The following is a 26,078-nucleotide window of genomic DNA, read 5'->3' as shown; positions in this document are numbered from 1 at the left end:
CTGCAGCGAGGCTGGTCATTCACTGGGTGATCTTATATAAGGTAAGATATGTGTAACAAACCTGTATGTCCTGATGAAAATGCCAATTATATAGGCATTGAAACGTTGACTTCTAAGCCACGGTTGCAGTGTATTTCTTTTGCATGGAGTGCCGCACTTTTCAATTACCATGCCCCTTTTTCAGGTGTGCCCGCGCATGCCCTCTCTAGCTCTGGCACCCTTCCTGCCTCTGGAGCTAGAGTGAACACTATGTATGGAAGGGGCACACACCTATATGGTGCAGCAAGATGGACAATGGATAGCTATTGACTCAGCAGGAAAATAAGCTGACAATCAACAAAGGAAAAGCGGGAGGGTGAGGCAGCACGATACCAGCATTATCAGCATAGACACTAAACTGCAACCCCCGAAACACCCATGTAACATCTAATTGGCTAATGGAAACAACTTCAGACTAGTTAATTAACTCTCTAGTAGTGTCCTGCACCAATGGCATCCAACCTATACCAGCCTATGGGTTGAAGGTCTCTCTTACTCTCTCTCTTAAAAAATATAAATTTCAAAATGAAAAACATATAACGGAATACATATAAAACTAACCTGGAGTCACAAAAGAGAAAAATGTTAATATGTGGCAATTTCCTTGTGATATTTGCAACAGAATATATCCAAGGTACTATAAGATGTTCCTCTTTAATTCCATGGTTGATCACTTGATTGAAAAATTACTGATACATCCTTAATAAGTGTGTTCCGTACCAGAGTATTATTATTATTATTAACATTGTTTATTTATATGGTGCCACAAGTGTTCCGCAGCGCCTTACAAAGTACATAAGCAAATAGGTTGCTATACAGTGACTTACAGTACAATACAATACAATAAAGGACAAGGATAATATACATTGCTACATTCGTGACCATAACACCCAGATAAACAACAATGCAAAGCAACCAAGTGTTAGGTGCCCTGGTAGAGAGTAAGAAGTAGATGAAGGTAGCAGAAGCACAAGAGGGTAGAGGGCCCTGCTCATAGGAGCTTACATTCTAAAAGGGAGGGACAGACAAACAGGGGTAACACAGATGGGGTAGGCAGGGAGTAAGCAGCAAGTTATGATGAGAGCTGGAAGGCTTTTATGAAATAGTGGGTCATGAGAGCCCGTTTGAAGGATTGAAGAGAGGTGGAGAGTCTGATGGGAAGCGGGAGAGAGTTCCAAAGGTGGGGAGCAGCGCGGGCAAAATCTTGGAGGCGGGAGTGGGAGGAAGTAATCAATTGGCATGAGAGGCGACGTGCATTTGTTGAATGAAGAGGGTGGACAGGAGAGTGAAGGGAGATGAGATCAGAGATGTAAATGGGAGAGGAATGGGTGAGGGCTTTGTAAGTGAGTGTGAAAACCTTAAATTGGGTTCTAAAAGGGAAGAGGAGCCAGTGTAGAGCTTGTAGGAGAGGGGAGGCAGATGCAGAGCATTTTGAGAGGAAGATGAGCTGAGCAGCAGCATTGAGGACATACTGGAGAGGGGAGAGAAGGGAGTTGGGGAGGCCAGATAGGAGGAGGTTACAGTAGTCCAATCTGGAGATGACCAATTAGTGTATGAGGGTTTTCGTGGCATCCTGGGTGAGAAAGGGTCTAATCTTGTAAATATTTTTAAGATGAAAATGACAGGACTGTGAGAGATTCTGAATATGTGGTTTGAAGGAGAGGGAGGAGTCCGGGATAACTCCAAGACAGCGCGCTTTGGGGGTAGAGGAGATAGTTGTGCCATCAATTGATAAAGAAATGGTGAGAAGTGTGGTTATGTAGGGGGGTGGGAAGATGATTAGCTCAGTCTTAGACATATGAAGTTTAAGAAATCGCTGGGACATCCAGGAAGAGATAGCAGAGAGACAGTTGGATATACGAGTGAGGAGAGAGGGGGAGAGGTCAGGGGATGAAAGGTAGATCTGAGTATCATCAGCATAGAGATGATATTGGAGGTCAAAAGAGCTGATGAGTTCACCTAGTGAGGATGTATAGAGTGAGAAAAGGAGAGGTCCAAGAACAGGACCTTGGGGAGCACCTACTGCTGTGGGGGAGAAGAGGACAGAGAAGGATCGTCAGAGAGGTAAGAGGATAGCCAGGAGAGGGCAGTGTCACGTAGACCAAGGGAGTGAGGGATTTGCAGAAGGAGAGGGTGGTCCACAGTGTCGAAAGCAGCAGAGAGGTCAAGGAGAATGAGCAGAGAGTATTGGTCCTTGGATTTAGCAGCAAAGAGGTCATTGCTGACTTTTGTGAGGGCAGTTTCAGTGGAGTGAAGAGAACGGAAGCCAGACTGAAAAGGGTCAAGGAGGCAGTGGGAGTATAAATATTCCAGGGAAAAGATTTATTGCGACAATTAATTTATTTTGATCTCTTCCATTAAGGTGGGTGCAGAAACCTCTGCTTTGTCACAATTATTTCCCTTGCTCCATTTCCCTATTCTTTTTGCACAGCGCCTAGGTTTATTGTTCATACGGGGCTCTCTTAAGATGGTAACACACAAGCTGGTCCTCTCATTTGGTTTTAGGAACAAAATGGCAAAAACAATGTCCTAATTGGCCACATATGTAGTCATCACTCCTGGCATTATAGGGGCCATTAGCATGGCCCAGGCAGACTGACCAAAAACAACAATCCACCATCATCTTCCCATCTCATTCACCAAAATGCCTGATAACGATCCCATTAACGATTGTGCCAATTGCTTAATATTCCCTGCAGTATGACAGCATATACATCCAGCATTACAGGAGTGGTCCTGGGCCAATTTCCCTATAACTGCTATTACCATCCCCCATTGCAGCAAAATACTATTAGGTTATCCACCTGTGCCACATTTAAATATTAATTTAAAAAGAATGAATGCTATAATATTTTGCTTTGTATTAGATTGGAGAATTCCACAGCACTGCAAAATACTTATTAAATATATTAAAATATTGATATAGCAGTAAATGTGGGAGATCGCACTGTTTCGAGCAGTGAATCACTGACAGTATACAGGGGAAGGTATGCACTAGAGTGAGTATATCAGTAGGATTTATGAGTCACTTGTCATATTAACGCTAATGACCTATTCTTGGACTCTACTTTCCATTATCATTACAATGGAATACGATGGTAATCAATTGCCAGGGACAAGGAGAGACAAGGTCTTGGCCATTTACCTCGGACTATTACTTATTTATTGGTACAGAGGAGATGTTAGCGTCTAGTACTGTAGCACAATTTAAAAAATTTTCTCTGTCCTTTTCATCAGATTCTGTAAGAGCTGGGGGGATTTCATGGAATTTAAAGGCCCAAATTTGTTACCTTTGAACACTATAAAATAATTCCAAACTGATGCAAATTGGTAATTAAAATTAATTAACCATATTTCGTTCTTCTTGCACTATAATTTATTATTAAATATGTTTAAAAAATCAAATTGTTTCGTTCTATACAAAGTTTAGTTCTTTGCAAAGTTGAAAGATTGTGTCAGTTATTTCAGATTATATTACATGTAAAAAAGTTCTGCTTTAAGCTTCAATAATGCAATTTTTTTAATAATTTGCATTCTTACTAATATAAAAAATGAGCAAAATGCCTATAGGGGGAGATTTACTGAGACTTGGAGAGAGATAAAGTGGACGGAGATAAATTACCATCTAATCAGCTCCTGTCATTTTTCAAACAAAGCCTGTAAACTGACAGGAGCTGATTGGTTGGTACTTTGTGCCTGATTCAGACCTGCTTGCTAGGATGCGTTCGCTCCTAGCTGGCCGATATTCGCATTGTGCACTTGCGCAAACATCACAGTGCGCAGGCACGAACCAGCGCGAGAGTTCGGGAAGCGTTCGCTTGCTGCGCATAGACTGCCCGGCAGAGTGAGTGACAGGAGAAGCCGTTTGTGGGTGGTGGCAGGGGCTGGCTGCTTGAAACGGGGGAGTGGAGATGCGAACGCAGGCGTGCCTGAGCGTCGCAACGCCGTTTCACAGGCGTGCATAATTAACAGGCAGCGTCATAGAACACGTCAACTGGCTGGATTTTACACTGAAGTGCTCGCAGTGCTTGCGGTAGGGTTTGGTCAGCCACAAGCGCTGCGATTGCATCCGCTGGTACCCGATGTACCGATGGTTGCATACACTTCCTGGAGATGACGTGCGCAAGTGGGCATCTTAAGGCAGGCTGGTGGGCGTCTGCATACACAAAGCGATCACACGCCAAGACATAGTGGGCGTGCTAATGCCTTGCTGTGCGATCGCATGCCTATACAAATTTGCATACGCATCAAGTGAGTGAACGCATCGAGCGAGCGGGTCTAAATCAGGTCCTTTATCTCCGTCCACTCTCTCTCTCTCCAAAGCTTAGTGCATCTTCCCTTAGGTCAAGATTGTAATCATGGATTTGGTGCCATAAACAAGTATTAGCGCCAACTAAGACAAGAATGTGGAGTCTAACGCACCAGTTATTGCAAGGGCTTCGTTTGGTACATAGGTAGGAGTCCTCTGCACTGGTTACTAGCGTGATGGATTAGAGACTACAATCAGTAAGAGATGTCAGCTAGCCAGGGTATGGTACTCTTCATCTCCAGGATATGTCCCTTTCTCACCTGGAAGCAACCAGAACTCTCATCCATTTCTCACCTCGAGTACTGTAACCTTGTCCCTCTTCCAGTCCCACCTCAACAATCTTCAATCCATCCTAGACATATTTACTTCTCTTGCCACTCTACAGTACCTCAGCTGACGCTCTCTGCCAATCACTACACTGGCTCAATGCCACATACAGAATCACGTTCAGACTCCTCAACTTAACCTAACAAGCCATTCCTTTCCTTACTACAGTACATCGCCAACCTCATTCCCACGTACTATACCTCATGCCCACTCTGCTCTACCAATGACCATCACACGGGATGTAGTCGGGAAGCCGACTGTCTAAATGCCGACCTCCAGCTTCCAGATTTTCTAACCCCGTTGTGGTGCCAATAACAGGCGTCAAAAACTCGACGGCTGTCATTAACCATACGCCAGAAGACCGATGCCCGGCATACCGAACGAAGGTAAGCCGGGCGCGGACAGCTGCAGGGGGGAAGGGTTAGGTTTAGGGTTCCCGGGCGGACTTAGGGTTAGGCACCCCCCCGGGAGGGTTAGGTTCAGGCTAGGGGAAGGGGGGGTTAGGGTTAGGCACCCCCCGGGGGAGGTTAGGGTTAGGCACCCCTCGGGGGAGGTCAGGGTTAGGCACCCCCCCGGGGGACATAGGTTTAGGCACCCCTCGGGGAAGGGGGGGGTTAGGTTTAGACACTTAGAGGGGGGATTAGGGTTAGGCACTTGTGGTGAGGTTACGGTTAGGCACCCCTAAGGGAGGGTTAGGGAGGGGGGAATTAGGTTAGCGATACTTACCTTAGGGACGATCGGGATCTTCACCCTTGTCGGGCTGCCGCTGCCGGGATTTGAACCCCCGTCACACTTATTACCACTTTACATTTGCACCTCCAGGATTTTGCCCGTGCTGCCCCCACCCTGTGCAACACACTCCCACGTAGTAATAGATTAGCCACTAGAATTCAAGAGTTAAGAAGTGCCATCAAATCTCACCTCTTCATTCCAGCCTTTCAGCCCTCCTAACTCCGCCTCCTTTGATGATGATGATGCAGCCATCACATATCTACTTCAAACTATGGTCCTCGCTCCGAAGCTCACTACAAAAGGGGCGGCTGTCGATATTGATCGACAGCTCGCCCCATTTTGTAGGCATGGCGGGGGGGTGGTTTCACAAACGGAGGCGTTCCTTAAGGACTCAGCAGTGATGTCAGTGGGGAGCTTCCTGCTCGATCAGAGCAGGAAGCTCCCTGGGGCTTGCGGTTGCCGAGACCCATCCTTAGGGTCTCGTTGGAAGCCCGATGGTCTTAACCATCGCGACCATCACCCTGGTCAGTCGCTAAAGCTTAGTTAGCGACCAGGAAGCCGCACTTAAAATTACAAGTGGCCGTCCTCATTCAGAGCGAGCGGTCGCTTGCGACCGCCTCTGAATGAGGGCCTATGTGTGCCTGCCCCTTCCCTTTGCTGTAAGCTCTCACGAGCACTAGCCTACCTCACGCGGGTGCTACTTATTATTACTGATGCTCACCATCTTGTCAGTACCTGGATCTGCAGCGCTGTGCTCCGTTTATACTCTGTACATGTTGTTGATTGGCCATTGTATAATATTGTATTGTGTAAATTAGGTATCATCCATTGATGTTAAATGTTTTGTCATCCTTTATGTTCTGTACTGCAGACCATGTGTGGCACCATGCACATAAAATATCCTAGTCACAACGCAGTGCGGACAAATATTTCTGAGTTATTATCTTTACCTATACAATAGTTTTTTTTTCAAAAAACAATCTTGCATAACTAATATATATTTGTTCAATTCGCTGATACATTATATACAGTATGTGTGGGTACATGTACTTAGATTGCTTATTTCATAATAATCGTCAGTAATGCATGTATAATGTTTGTATATGTGTGTTCAGGAATTGTGCATACAGTATCGTCAATTTAATACTATTCTCACATTGTCAGGATTTGCTCAGTATTCTCATGTAGTACAATGATAACTTTATATTAGGATGTAACACACATTTCTGGTAAATATTTCAACAATTTAGGACAGATTTCTTAAGACACAACTGCTGGAGCAATCCCATATAAGACTCAACTGCTGGAGCAATCCCATATAAGACACAACTGCTGGAGCAATCCCATATAAGACAACTGCTGGAGCAATCCCATACAAGACACAACTGCTGGAGCAATCCCATATAAGACATAACTGCTGGAGCAATCCCATATAAGACACAACTGTTGGAGCAATCCCATATAAGACACAACTGCTGGAGCAATCCCATATAAGACTCAACAGCTGGAGCAATCCCATATAAGACACAACTGCTGGAGCAATCCCATATAAGACACAACTGCTGGAGCAATCCCATATAAGACACAACTGCTGGAGCAATCCCATATAAGACAACTGCTGGAGCAATCCCATATAAAACACAACTGCTGGAGCAATCCCATATAAGACACAACTGCTGGAGCAATCCCATATACAGTATCATACAGATTATCATATCATGCCCAATACAATGGGGGGAATTCAATTGTTTTTTTAGGCACCAGTAAGTACAGTAATAGCTGACATAGCTATTCAATTATTTTGTCAACCAGACATAAGTGTCGCAGGCACCCATTATTTCTACTCTGGGTGCATCTAATTACTATAACAACAGACCGGAAGTGACGTTCCGCCTTCCAAAGTCCGGATACATGAGAGCCACGTCCCAGCCTTTTAAGAAGACCGAGGATGCCTACGAAGAGGACCGGAACCAAGAGGTAGGGGAGTATGTTTTTTATTTTATCAAGTCCCGATCTAATTTCAACTGGACAAAGGGACAGATCGGCGTTAGGGACAAGGTAAGTATGTAGTGTGACTCAGGGGTCAAAGTGGGAAGTTTGAAGTGGGAGTATGGAAAATGTAAGGCTGCACTTGTGTGCATGCCTTCGGTGTCGCACGTGCCGGAAAATGGGGCGTGTCCACTTTAATAGGGTGCGTGTCCTTATGACACGCCCCTTTTCATTAATATAGTGTATCACACCATAGTACCCCTTGTACACATTATGCCACACAATAGTAGTGCCCCCTATACAATGCCCACAATAGTAGTGTCATTTATGTAATGCCCACAGTAGTTGTGCCCTTGTACAATGCCCACAGTAGTAGTGCCCTTATACAATGTACTCAGTAGTACTGCCTTCTATGCAATGCTCATGGTAGTAGTGCCCTTTATACATTGCCCACAGTAGTAGTGCCCTTTGTAGTAGTGCCTCCTATACATTGCCAACAATAGAAGTGCCCACTATACATTGCCCCAAGTAGTAGTGCCCCTTGTAATAGTGCCCCTATACATTCCCCACAGTAGTACTACCCCCTATTCATTGCCCACAAGAGTAATAGTGCCCCCAATACATTGGCCACAATAATAGTGCCCCTTATAGTAGTGCCCACAGTAGTAGTAGTAGTGCCCCTTGTAGTAGTGCCCACAGTAGTAGTAGTGCCCATAGTAGTAGTGCTAGTAGTACTGCCCCTTGTAGTAGTTTCCACAGTAGTAGTATTAGTGCCCTTTGCTGTATTGCCCATAGTAGTAGTGCCCTTTGTAGTAGAGCCCCTTACACATAAATACACAGAGACAGAAACACACAAAAACATACTTACCTGAAGCCCGCTCCTACACCCGCCGCCGTCCGCAAGCTCCTCGCTCTGCACTGTGGGAGAGACGTCAAGGGAGAGACGTCACACCCACTGGGGGGGCCAGAAGGCGGAGCTCAGGAGTGAGCTCTGTCCTCCAGGCTCCAGCTGCAGGGAGGGCTCCGCCAGGCACCTGCTAGTAACACAATCTCAGCAAGTGCCCGGCATATGGAGAAGGCAGCGGCTACGCCTTCTCCATGACCCTCTTGTTGGCGGGTGGGTCAGTGCTGGAAGTGCGGGTATGTCATACCATTGTATACCGGCACACTTCAAGCACTGGTTTAACTGCATGTGAGTGTATGTGTCAAAAAACAATAAAACAGGCCAGGTGTGCCCACGGGACACGGGTGAATCATTTTATTGAGGGGTCCCCACCTCCCCAGGGATCCCCACCCTGGCTGACTAGCGTGGAGTGATAATGCTTTGGCAAGGGAACTCTGTGAAGCGGGTACCACAGCTGGGTCATTACAACCCCGCTGGAATGAGACCGGTGCTGGTTATGAATAAGGTCCCCTACTAATTTTGTCCCTCGTATTTCAACAACCAGGATTGGCTCACTAAGCCTAATGCTGGTTGATGAAAATATGGGGGACCCCTAAATTATTTTCCCCTTATTTTCACAACCAGGACTGACTCTGAAAAGCCCGGTGCTTGTTGTGTTTTAGGGGGGGTATCCCACGTAATTTTATATATTTTAAAACTTTTCTAGGTTTTTTCACCCAGAAGCATGCACAGATCTCACTGATCTGTGCATGCCTCTGTGTAACTTGTACCTGCTCCGGCTATACTCGTTAGCCTGAATCAGGTCTATTTTTTCCAAGATTTAAGTACTGTAATATTGTGCGAGTTAAAAACTTGCGCTCTGTTACATTGGCCCAGTTGGCAGTTTCGGCAGTGTGAGTTGCGGGATTGTGAGAAACATACGGATTTGCATGCTCTCACACCCTATCACATAGGGTGAGTTCTCAAAATGTGCGAGTATAGCGCTATACTCACACATTTTCAAAACTCGGACCCTATTACATTTAGCCCGAAGCTTGAACAACAGAAAGGGGGAAGTTATATCAAACCTTCTAAAAAGGACAAATTAACTAGCCCATTGCAACCAATTAGCTTCTAGCTATCATTTATCTAGTACATTCTATAAATTGATAGCTAGAAGCTGATTGGCTGCTATGGTGGCCATCTCCACTTGTCCTTTTTAAAAGGTTAGATGCAGTAATGGCACCAGAGGTGGGGCTGCAGCGCAGTCAAAATTCTAATAGGGGAGCCACCCCAACTGCCAGTGATCACTGCCAGCGATGTTTGGCAGCATTTTGGGTGGCAGTTGGTGTGGCTTTCCTCTTTCAATTTTGGACTGCGCTGCAGCCCCACCTCTGGAGCCGCCACTGGTCAGATCCATCTCCCCCTAGAGACATGGGGTAAATGTACTAAGATTTGGAGAGAGATAAAGTTCCAACCAATCAGCTACTAACTGTCATTTTATAGGTTGTGTTTGAAAAATGACAGGATCTGATTGGTCCACTTTATCTCTCCCCAAGGCTTAGTACATTTACCCCATGTGGACACCAGGTTGAGTCTGGTAATGAAGAGCTGCTTTTCCAGTACTGCCTCACAAATAATTTCAGCAGAACAGACCCTGTAAGATCAGAACCATATCTTTCCGGTCACTGAACGATTGTCCACTACGGTTTTCCAGCTGAGCAGTGAACATGTTCAGTGGTTCTGGCACTGGAGAAGATGCAGTCTAGCACTGTAAAGTGCTTGGCATGCCCCCAATGGTTTGGACATAACCCCTCAGGGATGTGAACACATTACAGATCTTGGGAGGTTTGCAGTCCTAATATAAAGCCCCATTGAAGCCAGAGTAGAGGCAACTTAGCCTGGCTGACAAAAGGAGTACTGTCCACGCAGACCTATAGAAAGTCAAACTCTTAGGAACCCTCCAGATCTTTTTAAAAAAATATTGGATCGCCTTAACTGTAAGCAGCACAGACATCAGAGAAGTTCTGCAATATAAAGAAGAGATGAGAAAATAGATAAAAAAGTCAATATATATATTTTTTTTTTATTGAAGATACTTTGAAGCCAGGTCTTATATAGCAAGACCACAAAGATTTTCAAAGCCGATACTGTAAGTCATCTTTCAAATAATGAAGAAGCCTTTTTAAGACACAGAAGTTATAGAAATGCACAAATAAAAGTCTTAAGGACTTAAAGTAATACCTGCATGTTATATAAATCTATATAGATTCCAGAAGGAATCAGAATAAAGAATCTTACCTTAATACTGTCATTCTTTTCTAATTCACTATTGGAAATCCATCCTGACAGTCCAACGACGAAAAGCATCATTAGAGCTTGTGATAGATTAACTTTCTGTAGTAAGTATATAAGGCTAATACAGACACAGTATACAACTATAAATACATATGATATGCAGGCATTAATTCGACATTCATATTGTTATAATGATGACATTATAAATGTGGGCACCTGGTAAATGTCCACATGGGCAGAATGTTCAAAAATGGACAAGAAAAAACAGCAAAGTACTGGCGCTGAACCATAGTAAATAGACTTCAAATAAAAAAAAAAAATCTAAAAATATAAATATATCCACAAATACATACTGTATGCACTCAAAGAAATAAGCAAATAATGACAAATAATACATTACTTAAAATGCACATCAACCAGTCATACCTAAAGTTAGTGTGTGTCTGATAGATACTGTAGAAGGAGCAGCAGGATAGGGACGTATAAGGTTAGTAGGGAAATGGTTAAATTCCCCCAGTTCACCCTGCAGTCAATGTCAGTAATTGTAGTTATAAGGTAGAAGAAAAGTGGTATTACCAGTATCAGTGAGGCCACGCTATACAGAAAACTTGCTGCTAAATCCTGATAGGTAACTTTACCGATACGCAGCACCTGCAGCTGGATAAAAATGGAGCCAAAACTCATCCACAATCTGCTGCTATTGCAGCTGGTCAGCTCTTCTGTATATGTACCGGGTCGGCAGTGCAGCTTGGAACGTTAGTGCAGCTGTAAAGCCGCTAGCGTGGAAATGTGATGCACGACACCTGTCTGCACGCTACGGAAAACGTAATCAGGCGGTTATATAATCAGGCGGCTATATATGGGGGATAGCTGTGGCAGTGGCAGATCAGAGGTAAGTGTAGGTGAGCTGCAAAGTCACCCTATGAAATGTTAACTGTGTGAAAAAGTCGACATGTACATTAGGGTTTTCATTAGGGCTAGGGCTGGGGTAAGGGATAGCCGTAGGGCTAGAATTAGAATGTTGACATCACAGTGGTGTCGACATGCTGAATGATGTCATAGTGAATATCGACAATATGATTGTGTCGACATGTTCAATATCAACATAACAAACATGTCGACACTGTCAGGTTGACCCAATGGTTGTGGTCGTTTTAACTGTCGATATAATGTACCAAACCCATACAAATTACCCCAGTAATTGCAGGGTGCACGCAAAGCCATAGGGGCAGCTCAGTCAATGCCCCATTGGCACCTGTATTTGGCTTGCTGGGAGCCTGGAGAGCCGCATTTAGGACATGCCTGGAGCTCAGCTTCCTTGTACTGGTCCCCCCTCTGTTGCGACATAACATAATGTATGTGAGGAGGGGTATCAGGGCCCACTCAGGGTCCATCAGTGTCTATCTACAGCACTGCTTTGCTACATAACCTCTGGCATTCTGTTCCTTATTAGATTGTGTAGCAGTGCTCCTACCAGTGACTGATGAAGAAAGACCAGCTGGAGATCATGTCAACCAGTAAAAACTTGGAACAAAGCCCTGCATGCAGGACCAGCGCTACCTCTAGGCAAGCTTAGGCAGCTACCTAGGGGCACCAGCCACTAGAGGGCGCTTCTGAGTCCGCCTAACTATGTAGAGTGCAGCAGGTGCAGTTGCTATGGGGCCAGGTGGCTTAAGGGGCCCGCCAGCCCAGCGATCACACCACCTGCACCCTCCATTTGCCTGGCGCCCGCTGAGATTGTGTTACCAGCGGGCGCCCGGCTCCTTCTCTCCCACCCACCCCCCCGGCGCCAGTGGCAGACAGAGGACGGAACCCACTCCTGAGCTTCGGCTTCAGGGTCCCCCAGTGCACTATGGGAGTGCCGTCATGGTGTCACTCCCATAGTTCCGAGGAGCGGGCGCCAGGGACGGACAGCAGCAGGCACTGGAGCAGGGTTTAAGGTAAGTGTATATATTTTTTTTGTGTGTGTATGTGTGTGCACGGGGGGGCTTACTACAGGGGGCACTACAGGGGCATCATATGGGGGCACTATTGGGAGCACTGCAGGGGCCCTTACTACTGGGGGCACTTCAAGTGGCATTACTACTGGGGCACTGCAGAGAGCATTACTATTGGGGCACTACAAGGGCATTACTACTGGGGGCACTGCAGAGAGCATTACTACTGGGGGCACTACAAGGGCATTACTACTGGGGGCACTGCAAGGAGCATTACTACTGGGGGCACTACTACCTGGGGCACTGCAGAGAGCATTACTACTGGGGGCACTGCAGGGAGCATTACTACTGGGGGCACTGCAGGGAGCATTACTACTGGTGGCACTACAAGGGCATTACTACCTGGGGCAGTGCAGGGAGCATTACTACTGGGGGCACTACAAGGGCATTACTACTGGAGGCATTGCAGGAAGCATTACTACTGGGGGCACTACAAGGGCATTACAACTGGGGGCACTACAGGAGCCCTTACTACTTGGGGGAACTGCAGGGGGCATTATCCCTTTAATTCGGGTCATGTAAATATTATTAGGGTGCTGTGTATGTTTCTCTGAGCTGGGCGGAGAGTTTGGGGGAAAACAGGGGCGGCATTGTGAACCTTTGCCTAGGGCGCCCTGAAACCTTACATCGGTCCTGCATGTGTACTTGTGTTGCAGCCAGGGCCTTTTTTGGTGTTAATGGGGTATATCTAATAGCCTCTTTAGCTTCAAGCAGCATCAAGATTTTAGCGATTTAGTTTTAAAGCTTCATTTTTTTTTAAAGGAAAAACTCAGGTTGGCTTTGCCTTTTAACAAATTGCCATTTTAAATCTAGCAGGTGAGTTCCGAAATCTCGCATCTGCCTTATGCAACTTTAACTTTTTTTTTGCAATACAATTTTTAAAATAGATACAAGCTTAGTAAAATTGGATATGACAAACTTGTCCGAGAACGCCAGCTGTGATTAATATCCCTTAATTTGGGGGGATGAAGAGAAATGATTCAATACTTACTTACAGATTTGGAAGCAGTGCAAATTTTAAGCCTCAAAATGTGGAGATGTATCTTTTTTGCCAGGAGTCATTTGTATAGTAACAATTAAAAATTCAGATGGTCAAATTTCAATTTGTTATTTCAGCCAGGTTTATAATCTTACCAGCGTATTGATTTTGCAAATCAATTTTGCATATAAATTAAAGAAAAATAAGACTAATCTTTAACTCAGGAAAGACTCAGTTGTCACTGCAATATAACTTGTGAGCTAAAGGAATACAATATTTCTGCATTTATCATTTGTCCTCTAAAGTTCACAGTAAAACATTAAATTGGTTTTGAATATAAAAAAGTATAAATCATATTTCAGAAAAAGACCAAACAGGATATTCTGATGTGAATGGCTAAATATTCTCTGTAAAGTGCTATGGAATATGTGTTCACTATATAAATAACTGATAATAACTAAAGCTCAAGTACAGTAACACTCACAAATAAAACACAAATAACCTATAGTAGACTATTAAAGCAGCAATAGGAGAAACCATGTTGGGTTTACCTTTAATTTATTGGCGCTTTAAATCTTGTAGCTACTGTACATCGTCGAAATCAAAACTGGCACATTTACTAACACTTAAAAATCAATATAAATAATTTGGCTTTAATAAATGTATGATTTAGCCCTTGAAACACAACATCAATGTTGATCGATTTAGATACATTTTTAATCGATGAAAAACTATTAAAATTATCCTTTAGTAAATTTACCCCTTTGAGTTTGGCTTTAGTTTTTAATCATAAGATGCCTAATATTAACATCAGAATCTACACTACCATATTCACTAATACAACTTTTTGGAGCATTTTGAGAAATGACAATTTTTTTTGTCTCAAGTGGGCAAAATTTCAGATATTTCTAAAATATATATTGCCAGATTTGATTATGGTAATTTACCCTTCACCTGAGTTATTCCATGTCAAGTGATCCAATGTGATTACCATATACTTGAGTACCCTCCCGATTTGTCCAGGATTCTCCCGAAAATTGGGTGCAGCTCCTGGCCCCCTGGAAAGGCAGGCAAGCCTTCTGTCCCCCCCAAGGTTACAAGAGAATCCCCCGCAGAGGGGGATTCATTCAGAGTGAAACGCGTCATTTAGGCCCATCCCCTGCTTCACAATTCCAATAATTTTGGCATTGTGTAGCGGGGGAAGGGCCAAAATGAAACAATCGTGTGGTCACACCCCCCACTTTGCCCCTCAATGTCAGCCACACCCACCTGTAATGGCGATCTGGCTGCCCCCTCCCGGAAGGGGCAGCCAGAAAGTCGGCCCCTTGGATTACCATACTGTTAACTTTTATTCTCTGCACACATTTAATAATATAAAAAAGTGTCTCAAATATACATTTTTTATGTCATGTAGTAGTTTTTGATTTGTAGACTATACTAGATAAATGATAACTAGAATCTTACAGGTTGCTATGGTCAACATCTACTTTTCTAAATCACTGGATTGACAATGTGATGGCTAAATTCCTACCAACACCAGAGCCTGGGTCTTCCTTCTTCTAAATTTGTCAAAACAATTCACTCTGATGATTTATAATATTACCCAAGAAACGTATTAGGTTTTTATTTTAGAAAAATAAAATCTAAGGCCCTCATTCAGAGCCGTACGCTCTGAGCAGAGCGCACGCTCTGAATGAGGGCCGGGCTCCATGAAAATGGAGCGTCCTCCTGGACGCTCGTATAGCTGTGGGTCACCACCCACAGGCTATACGAGCGTGCATTTTGATGGCCGCGATGGTCGTGACCATCGCGACCATCGAAATTGCGAGCCGGAGCCTGCGGTTGAGGTTTTCAACCGCAAGCTCCGGAGTGATTTTGGCTCTATCAGAGCCAAAATCACTCCCACTGACATCACTAGTGATGTCAGTGGGGCCGGCTTTTGACGGGAGGCGTTCCCGTGGGAACGCCCCCGTCAGGGAGGCACGCCCCGGAACGCCTACCAAAGGGGGCGTGCTGTCAATCAACATTGACAGCACGCCCCCTTTGATCGGACACAACGAGCGAAGGACTTTCCTTCGCTCGTCGCGTCTGGCGCATGCGCACGACGGAGCTCCCTCCGTCGTGCGCATGCTCAGTCCATAACATCGACCCACTTGCGAGCGGACAGCCGCTCGCGAGTGGGTCTGAATCAGGCCCTAAGTTTTACAATACAATGCACCCTTAAATGTTGCTGTCTCCAAGGTATAAGACAGTTAATGAATACAATTTATGAAAAAAAAGCATTGCCAAGATTATGAAAGTAAAAAAATTGTCAACACTTTTCTTTTCATTTTTGATATTTGACTGCAATATACGTAGTGCAAACTCAGAAATTTTCATTCTAAGATTCTAAGAATATGCAAGATCAATAAATGCATATTTTAAAAATAAAATGTAAACCATTTTTTTTTTTTTAGTTTGGAAATCTGTTTGAGTCTAGGACCTTGAAACCTTGACTTCCCTAAATCTAGTCATGTAGGTTTTTGTATGCTCACAAATGCCAAAATGTGTGAATGTTTTTTTTACATTTTCAAACTCTTATAAATCAAAAAATACATTAGATAAAATATAAAATAAATTCTAGAATTGTAGTTAGCTTTGATGTTAACTTTAGTATACAGAGTTCAATACAAATTGGGAAACCTAAGGTGCAAAAGTAATTAAAAATTGGACCAGTTGATTTGGAATGACCCACCTGTACCTTTTGCCGTAATAACACTAGTTTTACTATTAAATGAGCTACTCAAAAATGTTGCTCTGCCTCTTATCACTCCAACAAAGAGGGTACAGGGAATCTGTATAGGTTAGCAAGTTATTTTATTTATTTGAGTGTAGCAACTATTGATGCTATAGTGTACAGTATGGAAAATTTATTCTCCAGCCTAGCTCTACACACTGGGTCCCCCCTTGTAAGGGCCCTTTTCAGTGGTACTGCCACAGCATACTTCCCTACTGTCCTGATATTGTCAGGATGGCCTCGATTTGTGGAACTGAAAAAGGACAGGGCTTACATGGAAGTGGATGGAGTTTTGCTGAAAAATTTGGCATTTATGGTGATGATGGATCGAGGTGATGATTGGGCAGATCAGGGATGAGGCTTATTCTGTCCCAATTTTGCATGCACACAAGTTTGGAAAATAGTAAGAGGTTTGGGCAATTTCCTTTAACTGCAGTTATGGTATATGCATGTGGCAAGCCTCCCAACATTTACAAATGCCAAATTGGGTCAAAGTAGAACTCACCCTGACACGAGGAGGTATGATACTGTATCATTTCAGAATAGTGAAATCTGCAGCAAGTTCTCGGCATAGAAGCATTAATGTCAGAAGAAAAACAGATTAAAAAATAAAATCAAATGTCACCATTATCAATTGCTCATTGAAACACAAAAATGCAGCATTTATTGTGCAATGGAAGGTATGAATGCATCATGCTGAAAGACAGAACAGATACACTTCAAAGCGAAAGTAACAAAGGAAAGTATTGAGTTATAGTTGGCTGCACTTTTGTCTGAGGTTTGGCCTGACCACTCTGTAGTTTGATAAACCAGACAGTGACTCCTATTCTGGTAGACTGGTAGATCATTAGCTGGAACACCTGAGCTCAATAAACCGAAGCTCACTAAACAGGACAGAATGATGTTTCGCAGTTCTGCTTCAAGGGACACAAACTCCCAGACTAACTAATATCCCTTGCAGACCAGACACAGCGGTGGCGGTCGGTTCCAGGCACTGATCAAGCATACTGATGATATGTGTGAAACTATTCCTTATAAAAAAGAAAATGCCTACATAACAGTAAATAGAGAACACAGCCTAGTTTCACTTGTGCTTAACTTCTTTGTAAAGTCTTATCCCTGCTCAACGGGAAAACCAGAGGTGCCCACCTGATCCTTGTTTAGGCTAACATCAGACATGTACTTTAGATCGCCATCACTGACCAGGAATCTGCGCCGTTCTAAAGAGATGATATGCTCACTCGCATTTCCAAAGTGATTAACTGTTTTCCTGACACATCAAGGCAATCACGCTGTCAAAATGCCACATGCAGCTCAGGTCAGCTCTCTCCATACACTTTCCTGATGCATTGACTGAATGTATAATATTGTTTGGAACGCCACGGCTCCCTGGTCAGAAAATTGTGCCGATTTCTGAGGCTGCACTTAGCACTGATGTTTTGACTGAACTTACAAGGGATCATTTCGTTTATGTAAAAGGCTTATTTACTACAAATTAATTTATTACAGTGCGGAGGTCAAATGCAGAGAAATATCCTGCAGATGATATTGGTCGGGTAGATATCTCCGGAAAACAGTCATTCACATCAACAGGACATTTTATAGCTGCAATCTTGGCATTTCTTGCCACTGTAAAAAGCATCTTATGCTCACTTCCTGGATATATCTAAATATATATGTAAAGGTACTATATATCTAAAAAAAAAAACAGCCAACCTGGTACCCTTCAGTATAAAAAGATAGTTAAGTACTTCAAATACCCACCAATGAGGTGATTAGCACATGCGTGGATTAGACTGACACAAACTAAGCAGCTGCAATTATAACCCTTATACAAAACCATTTTCCACCTATCAAATTCTTTAATCACCTTCTTCAATAACCATGCAGTTGCTGTGCACTAAGACACCCCATTGTGAAATGAGTACTTCCCATAGTCCACACACCAACCTAGTGACCCCCACAGAAGGGTGCAACTTCAGGAACAGCACTGCAAAGACAACTGGACAAGGGAAAGAGTTAAAGTATTCAGATACATGGACGCAACAGCTCTTACTTAGCTGAGGGATTTTGCAGTGGTGTATCTTGCACAGGTCTGCTCACTCCTGCATCAAAACATTGAGCAGTAAAAAACCCAATGAAGTTGAGTTATTTTGCGCCACTATAAGCTCACCAATGTGGAAGGAAAATGCAACCCAGAGTAAAAGTCATCCAAAGTCACCATGCGTACATTGACAATCAAAGATTCCAGAAAATCTTCATCAATCATCACTCACTTATCTTCTCCTTTAAGCCTATCCCATGACAAGTCCTCCAGCAATTTCAAAATAAGGAAACCCTTGGTTTGGTCCCCCAAACCGTTCAACTTGTTAAAGTCAACAATGATAGCCAAACTCGTGGCCATGGATGCCTTAGAATGCTCCTGCTGATTCCCTGCCCAGATGTACACCAGAATGCACTCATGAATCCTCTTACCTTCAGATTGTCAAACTTCCTAGAAACCCAACCAATCCCTCCAAACCACCCCGTAAACTCTGAGTATGCCAAGAATCTACAACCTTTGAAGCCAATCCATCCAATCCAGCTTGATAACCTGCCAGCTATGAGAAGGATCTGACAGGCATTAGGTGCCAATGCCCAATACTAAGCCCAATCCCCAGGAGACAGAGCAAATTCCAAATGGTTATCCACACCTGCACCATTTGTAAAATGACAGAGTTAGACCAGGAGCTTAAGCAAATGCAGTGACACGGGAAAAGAAGTACCTCTGAATATTGATAGTATAGACTATAGACCATACCCAAATTGTCACATCAGAAGGCAAAGTCCCTGTTGTACAATCTGTCCACCTATGACTCATGTGCGACAATAATCAGGAAGAATTCAAGAAGCAGTGGGTTACTCCTAGGCCCTCTAAAGTGACACATTGGAGGCTAAGGCACCGCTCATCAAGTCCTATCCACAGTATTATGCCAAAACCAACAGAGCCATGAGTATACAGCTGGAGAAAAAGGCTGACCACAGAAGGGGACATCCAAATCTGTTCCCCTTTAAAACTATGAAGAAACAAAAACTATGCATAAAAATGGAATAGACCAGAAGATCATCTTTGATGTGAAACAGTCAAATGAGATAAAATTACTGTGAGGTTCTGAATTTGTTGTGGACCCGGGGTGGTGATAGGAGCAGACACAGAAGCAGACTTAAATGAAAAAGTGGAGTTTTTAATAAGTGACTTAAATGACATGGGAATGACAAAATAAAAAGTCCAGGTATAGCACTAAAGTGCATTTGATAACTGTAGTGGGGGTTAATGAAAAAAATGTTCAGATAGTGACAGGCAGGAACAGTCCAGTATACAAGTATGGTGAGCTGAAACAGAATGCAGGTATGATGAGCTGTAACTGAATACAGGTATGATGAGCTGTAACTGAATGCAGGTTTGGTGAGCTGTAGCTGATGCAGGCAGAGGTAGTGAAGTCCAGCTGGGAGTGAAAAGAGGCAAGGTGCAGGGAAACAGCAGGTTCAGGTACTCAGTCAGGGGAGAAGGTATATGGAGGGTGCAGGGTAAGTCCAGCAGGTTGGAGCAGGCAAGGTTCAGGCTAGTAGCGTAACAGACAGGCAGGCAGGGAAGGCACAGGTACTCTCTCTCAGCCGCAGCTGAGAAACACATTGCACTGGCAAAGGAAGGAAGGCTCTAGACCTTCCTAAATACTCAGTGCCACGCTGTGACTGGCTGGAATGAGCACATGACCTACCGGGATTGGACAGCCGGAGTCAAATGGCCGCAGGCAAGATGGCGGCGCCCATGCCAACGAAACGGAAACACCACCAGACCTCACCAGGCCTAGTGACAATGTGCCCACACAGAACCACGCACAGTCAATGCCCCTCTCCAAACACCAGCACCGCTGCCAGAGACCCCCCGACTACCATGCCGAGAAACCCTGGCCGTGACAATTACCATTTCACCCCTGCAGTAGCTCTCTCCAACTTCCAGCAAAACACTTATCCCATGGCGATTACCTAAGACGCAAAATTGAAAGGTACTAGACTTGACATACTGTAGTGCAACTGCCCCAGACCTCAGACACAAGCCAGTATGAACCCCAAGCTTGAACACTTTCCAGTGGGCAAACAACAAGCAACAGACACAGTCTAAATTTTGATGCCCAAGAAAAATATACAAGAGACTGGACCTTCGGTTTTGTCCTGTGCAGTTGGTAACCTGCCTGGCCAAATCATGAGGAAGTTATTCTAGCAATGAGCCAAGCTCAAGTGCCATGCTCCAGCCTGAATGTGCTAGTGCAAAAAATGTGCTAAAGCATTCAAAATAGGTACAGGAACAAGAGCAGCCCATAGGCTAATACTGTACATGGTCACAAAATATCCCCCCGCAAACAGGAAAACACAGGAATGGAAATGATCTGTGTGTACGGCACATGGAAAGCCAATCTGTCATCTATTTTAGCCTAGAGAGCCTCTGGATGGATGTTTTCTCTGTGTCTCTCTCATCTTCCACAACAAGGCTGTCAGGATCTGCAGCTTCCAGCTTGAGGCACTGCATTCATTACTGCCTGTCTGTGTGCAGTGTCAGGTGCATGCTGATTGATTCTCCTGTCTGTTCCCAGCACAGCTGCACACTGGTCTATCATTAAGGGAGACTTGCTCTAATTGGGCCTTGTTCCTGTTAAATTCCAGCCAGCCCTGCACTCCATGCCGATGATAGAGTTTCTCATGCTTCCAGTCTCCTGTCTGTCAGTCGAGTTCCAGAGTCCTGTCTGTAGAGTTATTTCCCTGCCGTTTGTTTCATCCAGGCGGCATGGTGTTTGGTCTGTATCTGGTCTTGTCATCTCAGAGTGCTCCCTTACTACAGAAAAAACCCAGTCCAAGCCTGGTAAATACTTCTGCCAAGATCTGCCACTCAAGTGTCCTGGACTACAGAACCAAGTAAGAAGAGTGCATTTATTATTATCAAGTAACAACCCAGTTCAGCCTGGGTTATCCACTGCTACACTCTTCTCTGCTACAAACATCATACCATCAACAACACCCACGTCCCTGGTGGTCTAGTGGGTACAATCCGGCATCTGTCTACCGAGACCCGGGTTTGATTCCCGGTCAGGGAAGCATCTATTTCACATGTCAAGAGGTCTCCTCAGGCCTGCCAGCTTTGAATATATATCTCCCACTACTCAAGTAATCTACCCGACCCCGGTACCACAAACAAACACAAGCAGGACACCATAAAGGCAGGGTACAGGGTCCTAACTAAAGTGACATCTCCCATTTAGCTGGATGCTATGGCTAAATTGTTGGACTGGTTTCTTTTGTGATAGGAGTCAGAGTTTTTGCATGAGGGTGTTTGAGGGATTTTTGTTCCCAGATTCGGGCATAGTGTGATCAGCTGGTCCGCAGAATTTGAGGTCTGCCCTTGACTTACCGCAAATTGTCAAAGACAAGATCATGAAAGAGATATGTGTGTGGCACATGGTGGAGCCATTTGTAGTGCCACCGTTGCCCGATAGTTTTCTCTCCAATTGGCGTTGTGCCCAAGAAGGTACCTGGTAGTTACAGGCTCATTCAACTTCTTTCTTACTCATCAGGAGAATTTTTCAATGCTGCCATTCCTGGGAATGTTTGCCATGTGAGCTATCAGTCTTTTGACTCCTCTCTCGCTATTGTGCATTCTTTTGGGGTTGGTGTCTTGTTGGGCAAGGTGGATGTTGAATCAGTTTCTCACCTTTTGCTGATGGGCTTTAGGTGAAACGATGGGTTTTATATCGGTTTCCTGTGCATTTTTTAATGTTTTAGCACCTTTCTGCATTGATGCATCTGTGTGGGTACTGGGGAATCGGGGGTAGCTCACTACCTTGCCAATTTCTTGTGTGTAGGCCTGGGTGGGTTCAACCTCTGTGTGTATCTGCTCTTTTCTTTGCAATTCCATTTTGCTGAGTTTGGAGTTCCTATTGCTAAGGATAAAAATTAAGATCCTACTTCCTGAGTGTCATTCTTGGGCATTGAGATTGATACGATTGAATGCTACTGTTGGTGGATAAGGAGCTCTAGTTGCAGAGCGCCATTCAGCTAGCTTTATAAGCGGGTAAGTTGTCCCTGTAGCAAGGTGAATTTTTGTTGGGACTGTTTAACTGAGTATGATACAAAAGGCCGACAATAATTTGGTCAACACCAAAAGGTCGACATGGAAAAAGGTCAACATGACAAAAGTTACACAATACAGATGGTCGACAAGTACAAAATGTCGACAGGTTCAAAATGTCAACATGGAAATGGTCGACACATATATGGTCGACACGTAAATGGTTTGATCTAAAAAGCCAATGATTGACTAGTTCAATATATATATCTGGCTGGCTAGAAGACAGTTCCAAACTTCCCTCTGCTGGTGGCCCCGCCACATCGGCACAGTGTAATCGCCTCAGAGGGTTGGGGTGGCACCGGGCACACTGCCACCCTGTTCTGGCAATGAATATACTGTAGGGGTGGGTGTAGTGGTTCTTTAAATTGATTTTTACTAAGAAATAAAACCTATTTTGCTGGATTCAGATGAATTCAGTTTATTCCAGTCCTTGGCAGGGGACCAAAATCACATACTGGCTTCAGGTTGTGTGATAAGCAATTTCAATGAATTCTTAGCAATTATAACTGAGGGCATTGTACCGATTCCATTGAAGAATCACATTAAAAGTCATTAATACTTCAAAAGTAGCATTGTGTTATATTATTTTTTGTATTTGTGCTGAAAATGTAAGTTGGGGGAGTATCATTTAAATGAAAGTCAATTCTTCTAACACAAAAATGCAAAAATTCTTACACTTTGTCCTAACAATACGCAGCAGCACGTAATATAGACATCTAGGGGGCCTATGCTTAGTTGAACGCAATTTATGCCAAAAACATAGGTGTAAATGTAAATTAAAACTATGTATTACACTAAAGTGTGTACCTTAAACTATCTGAGCTTCTCTGCAGCGGCCATGTTCAGACGGACATTCTGCGCTTCCGTAGGGCTGGTGAAAATGTTCGATGGTGCATCTGATTCATCACGGATCGCAATTGCAACAGCATACGCTGATCGGCCGATGGTGTGTACTGCGCATGCATAATCACCAATAAGCGCAGGTTAGGATTATTGGTGATTATGCAGATTAAAAGCCATCGCAGAGTGTGTGACGGGACATCAGCGTTGGGGGTGGTGACAGGGGAATGGTCAGAGAAACGCAGGCGTGCTTGTCCGTTTGAACGCCGTTTCCTGCGGGCATAAATTAGCCACTGTGACGGCATACGCAGCTTGTGTACTCACTGTGTGCAACGAGGTCAGCAATTTCTGAGTCAGGTCAGACCTGCTGTAATTCTGCATGAGGGGCCGATGTTACTCGATGTTAACGATGTATACTCAGGACTGCAAGGTATTACATATGTGAGATAGTGGTAGTGGGCGTCTCTATGCTGGCTTAGCATATTTTCAAAGCAGAACTGCGTGCGTAATCACAGCTGCGTTCGCAATAGCGATCCGTAATGAATCAGGCCCTCAGATGGCAGATGCATGTAGGGAGTGTCTATTTCCTAACACCACCACCTGCCGTATTTGCATTTGAGTTGGACGATATTACCCAGCCACTTCCATGCGGCTGCACAATACAGTCCATCTCCGAATCATCCCCTCAATTCTCTGCTTCGGTATCCTCACCACTAACCATCTTGTTGGGTGGAGAACCAGCATATGACGATTAAAATTTCATAGACCCCAGAAAATGCCACAATATCCTACAATATCATGTTCATTGGAAAGGAAAGGATATTGGGCCTGATTCAGTGGGTGACGCTAATGTTGGCGGAGTCGCAGCGGCTGCAATATGCAAATGCTGATTTCAGCCTTCCCCTTGTGTGTTAACGTACTACGGACTGTGCAAGCTCTGAGATGCCCGCTTTCAATGCTCGCGGACAGCTGCCGGTTATAAACACTCCACCATCGGCGCACATCCACATTTACGACATCCTATGGCTGGCGCAGTGTCTCTGACACACCCGTGACACTCCCGTAACACGCCTATGAGACGGCCTTTTTTTGCGCTCGCTTCAGGCCACCTACCAGAAAGAGCCCAGGAACGACACATGCCTTTCTGCCGCCAACTGTAACTGGAGCGATTCCATACACAACTGCAGTCTCTGAGTGCACTCAGTTGTACGTATGTGCCACAGTGGTTTCCAGGACCTATTCGTGTATGCGCAGTAGCAAATAATCGCTCAACTGCGCAAATGTTGACACGGACCTGCCTACTCTACCGAAACGGTCAGGAGGCTCCCGAAAATCAGGTGGTGCTCCCGTCCACCCAGAAAAGAAGCCAAGTCTCCTGGTGCCGGCTGGATCCCCGGCAGCCCACTTCCGAGTTAAGTGGGCAGTACAGACGTCCAAAGACGCGATTCACAGGTAATCGTGGCATTGTACTGCGGGGGGCGGGGTCAAGATGACGCAAACGTGTCTCCACAACCCCAGTACCGTCTGCTTCAGAAGCTCCACGATCCCCCCCCCCGGATGACGTGTTTGCTATTCCACGCCCCTGGCACCGCCCACTGCAGCTACCTATTGGGATGCTCACTTACAGCGGTGCTATTCTGTCTCAGTACGCACCATTGCTTGCGAACTCAGATTCGCACACAGGGCCTGATTCAGACCCGCTCACGAGCGCTCGCAAGTGGGTCGATGTTGGGCCAGTGCGCATGCGCACGACGGACCCGGCTCCGTCGTGTGCATGTGCAAGACCCGGATAGCGACGGCCAAGCCTACAAAGGGGGAGTGCTGTCAATCGTGAGTGACAGCACGCCCCTTTGGTGGGCGTGACGGGGGCGTGGCTGGCCAGACGGAGGTGTTCCCATGGGAATGCCTACCGTCTGGGCCCGGCCCCACTGACATCACAAGTGATGTCAGTGGGAGTGCATTCGGCTCTGATAGAGCCGAAAGCACTGCAGGGCTTGCGGCAACGAGACCCTACCACAAGGGTCTCTCACAAGCCCGATGGTCTTGACCATCGCGACCATCTTTTTGGCTGCTCGCTATAGCTGTGGGTGGTCACCCACAGCTATGCTCTGTCAGAACGTCCGGCTCTGAATCAGGGCCACAGTTCAGTCGGATCTCCACCTGTAGCTGGAGTGGTGTAATTAGATTGTAACATGCCGATCGCACAAACAAAGTTCAGTGACAGTAGAACTGCAGGGTAAGTAGAGTAATGTGTATGCGTAACACCTGATTGCAGATGTCGCTTTTGCACCAAGGAATGGGCTGGTGCATGCGCACATTGATAATGATGACTCAAATCAAGCATACGGGTGGGTGTGGCCTGCTTGCAAAGAAGCGTACATCACTGCATATGGGCAAATAGCCGCATTTAGGGCCTGATTCAGAGGTGTATGCAATGTATGCGCAATTGTTCAATGTTTTCTGGACTGCGCATTTGTCTGAGTCGCACTGCACACGTGTCGCGTTTGCCCAGAGACGATGGTCGTAATGAGGATTTAAACGCAGAGTAAATGACATTTAGTAAGGGTTTATGAGAGGTAACCTGTGGCTAGTCAAACATGTGTTGGAAGTAGGGGTGTGCACCGGCCACTTTTCGTGTTTTGTGTTTTGGTTTTGGATCTGGATCTTTCTTCTTGTTTTGGATCTGGATTGGTTTTGCCAAAACCACCCTTCCGTGTTTTGGGTTCTGGGTTTTGTGTTTTGGATCTGT

The sequence above is a fragment of the Taudactylus pleione genome, unplaced genomic scaffold (genome assembly GCF_031769625.1).
Source record: "Taudactylus pleione unplaced genomic scaffold, aTauple2 ptg000562l, whole genome shotgun sequence".
Classification (NCBI taxonomy): domain Eukaryota; kingdom Metazoa; phylum Chordata; class Amphibia; order Anura; family Myobatrachidae; genus Taudactylus; species Taudactylus pleione.
Note: the sequence above shows the minus strand (reverse complement) of the source record.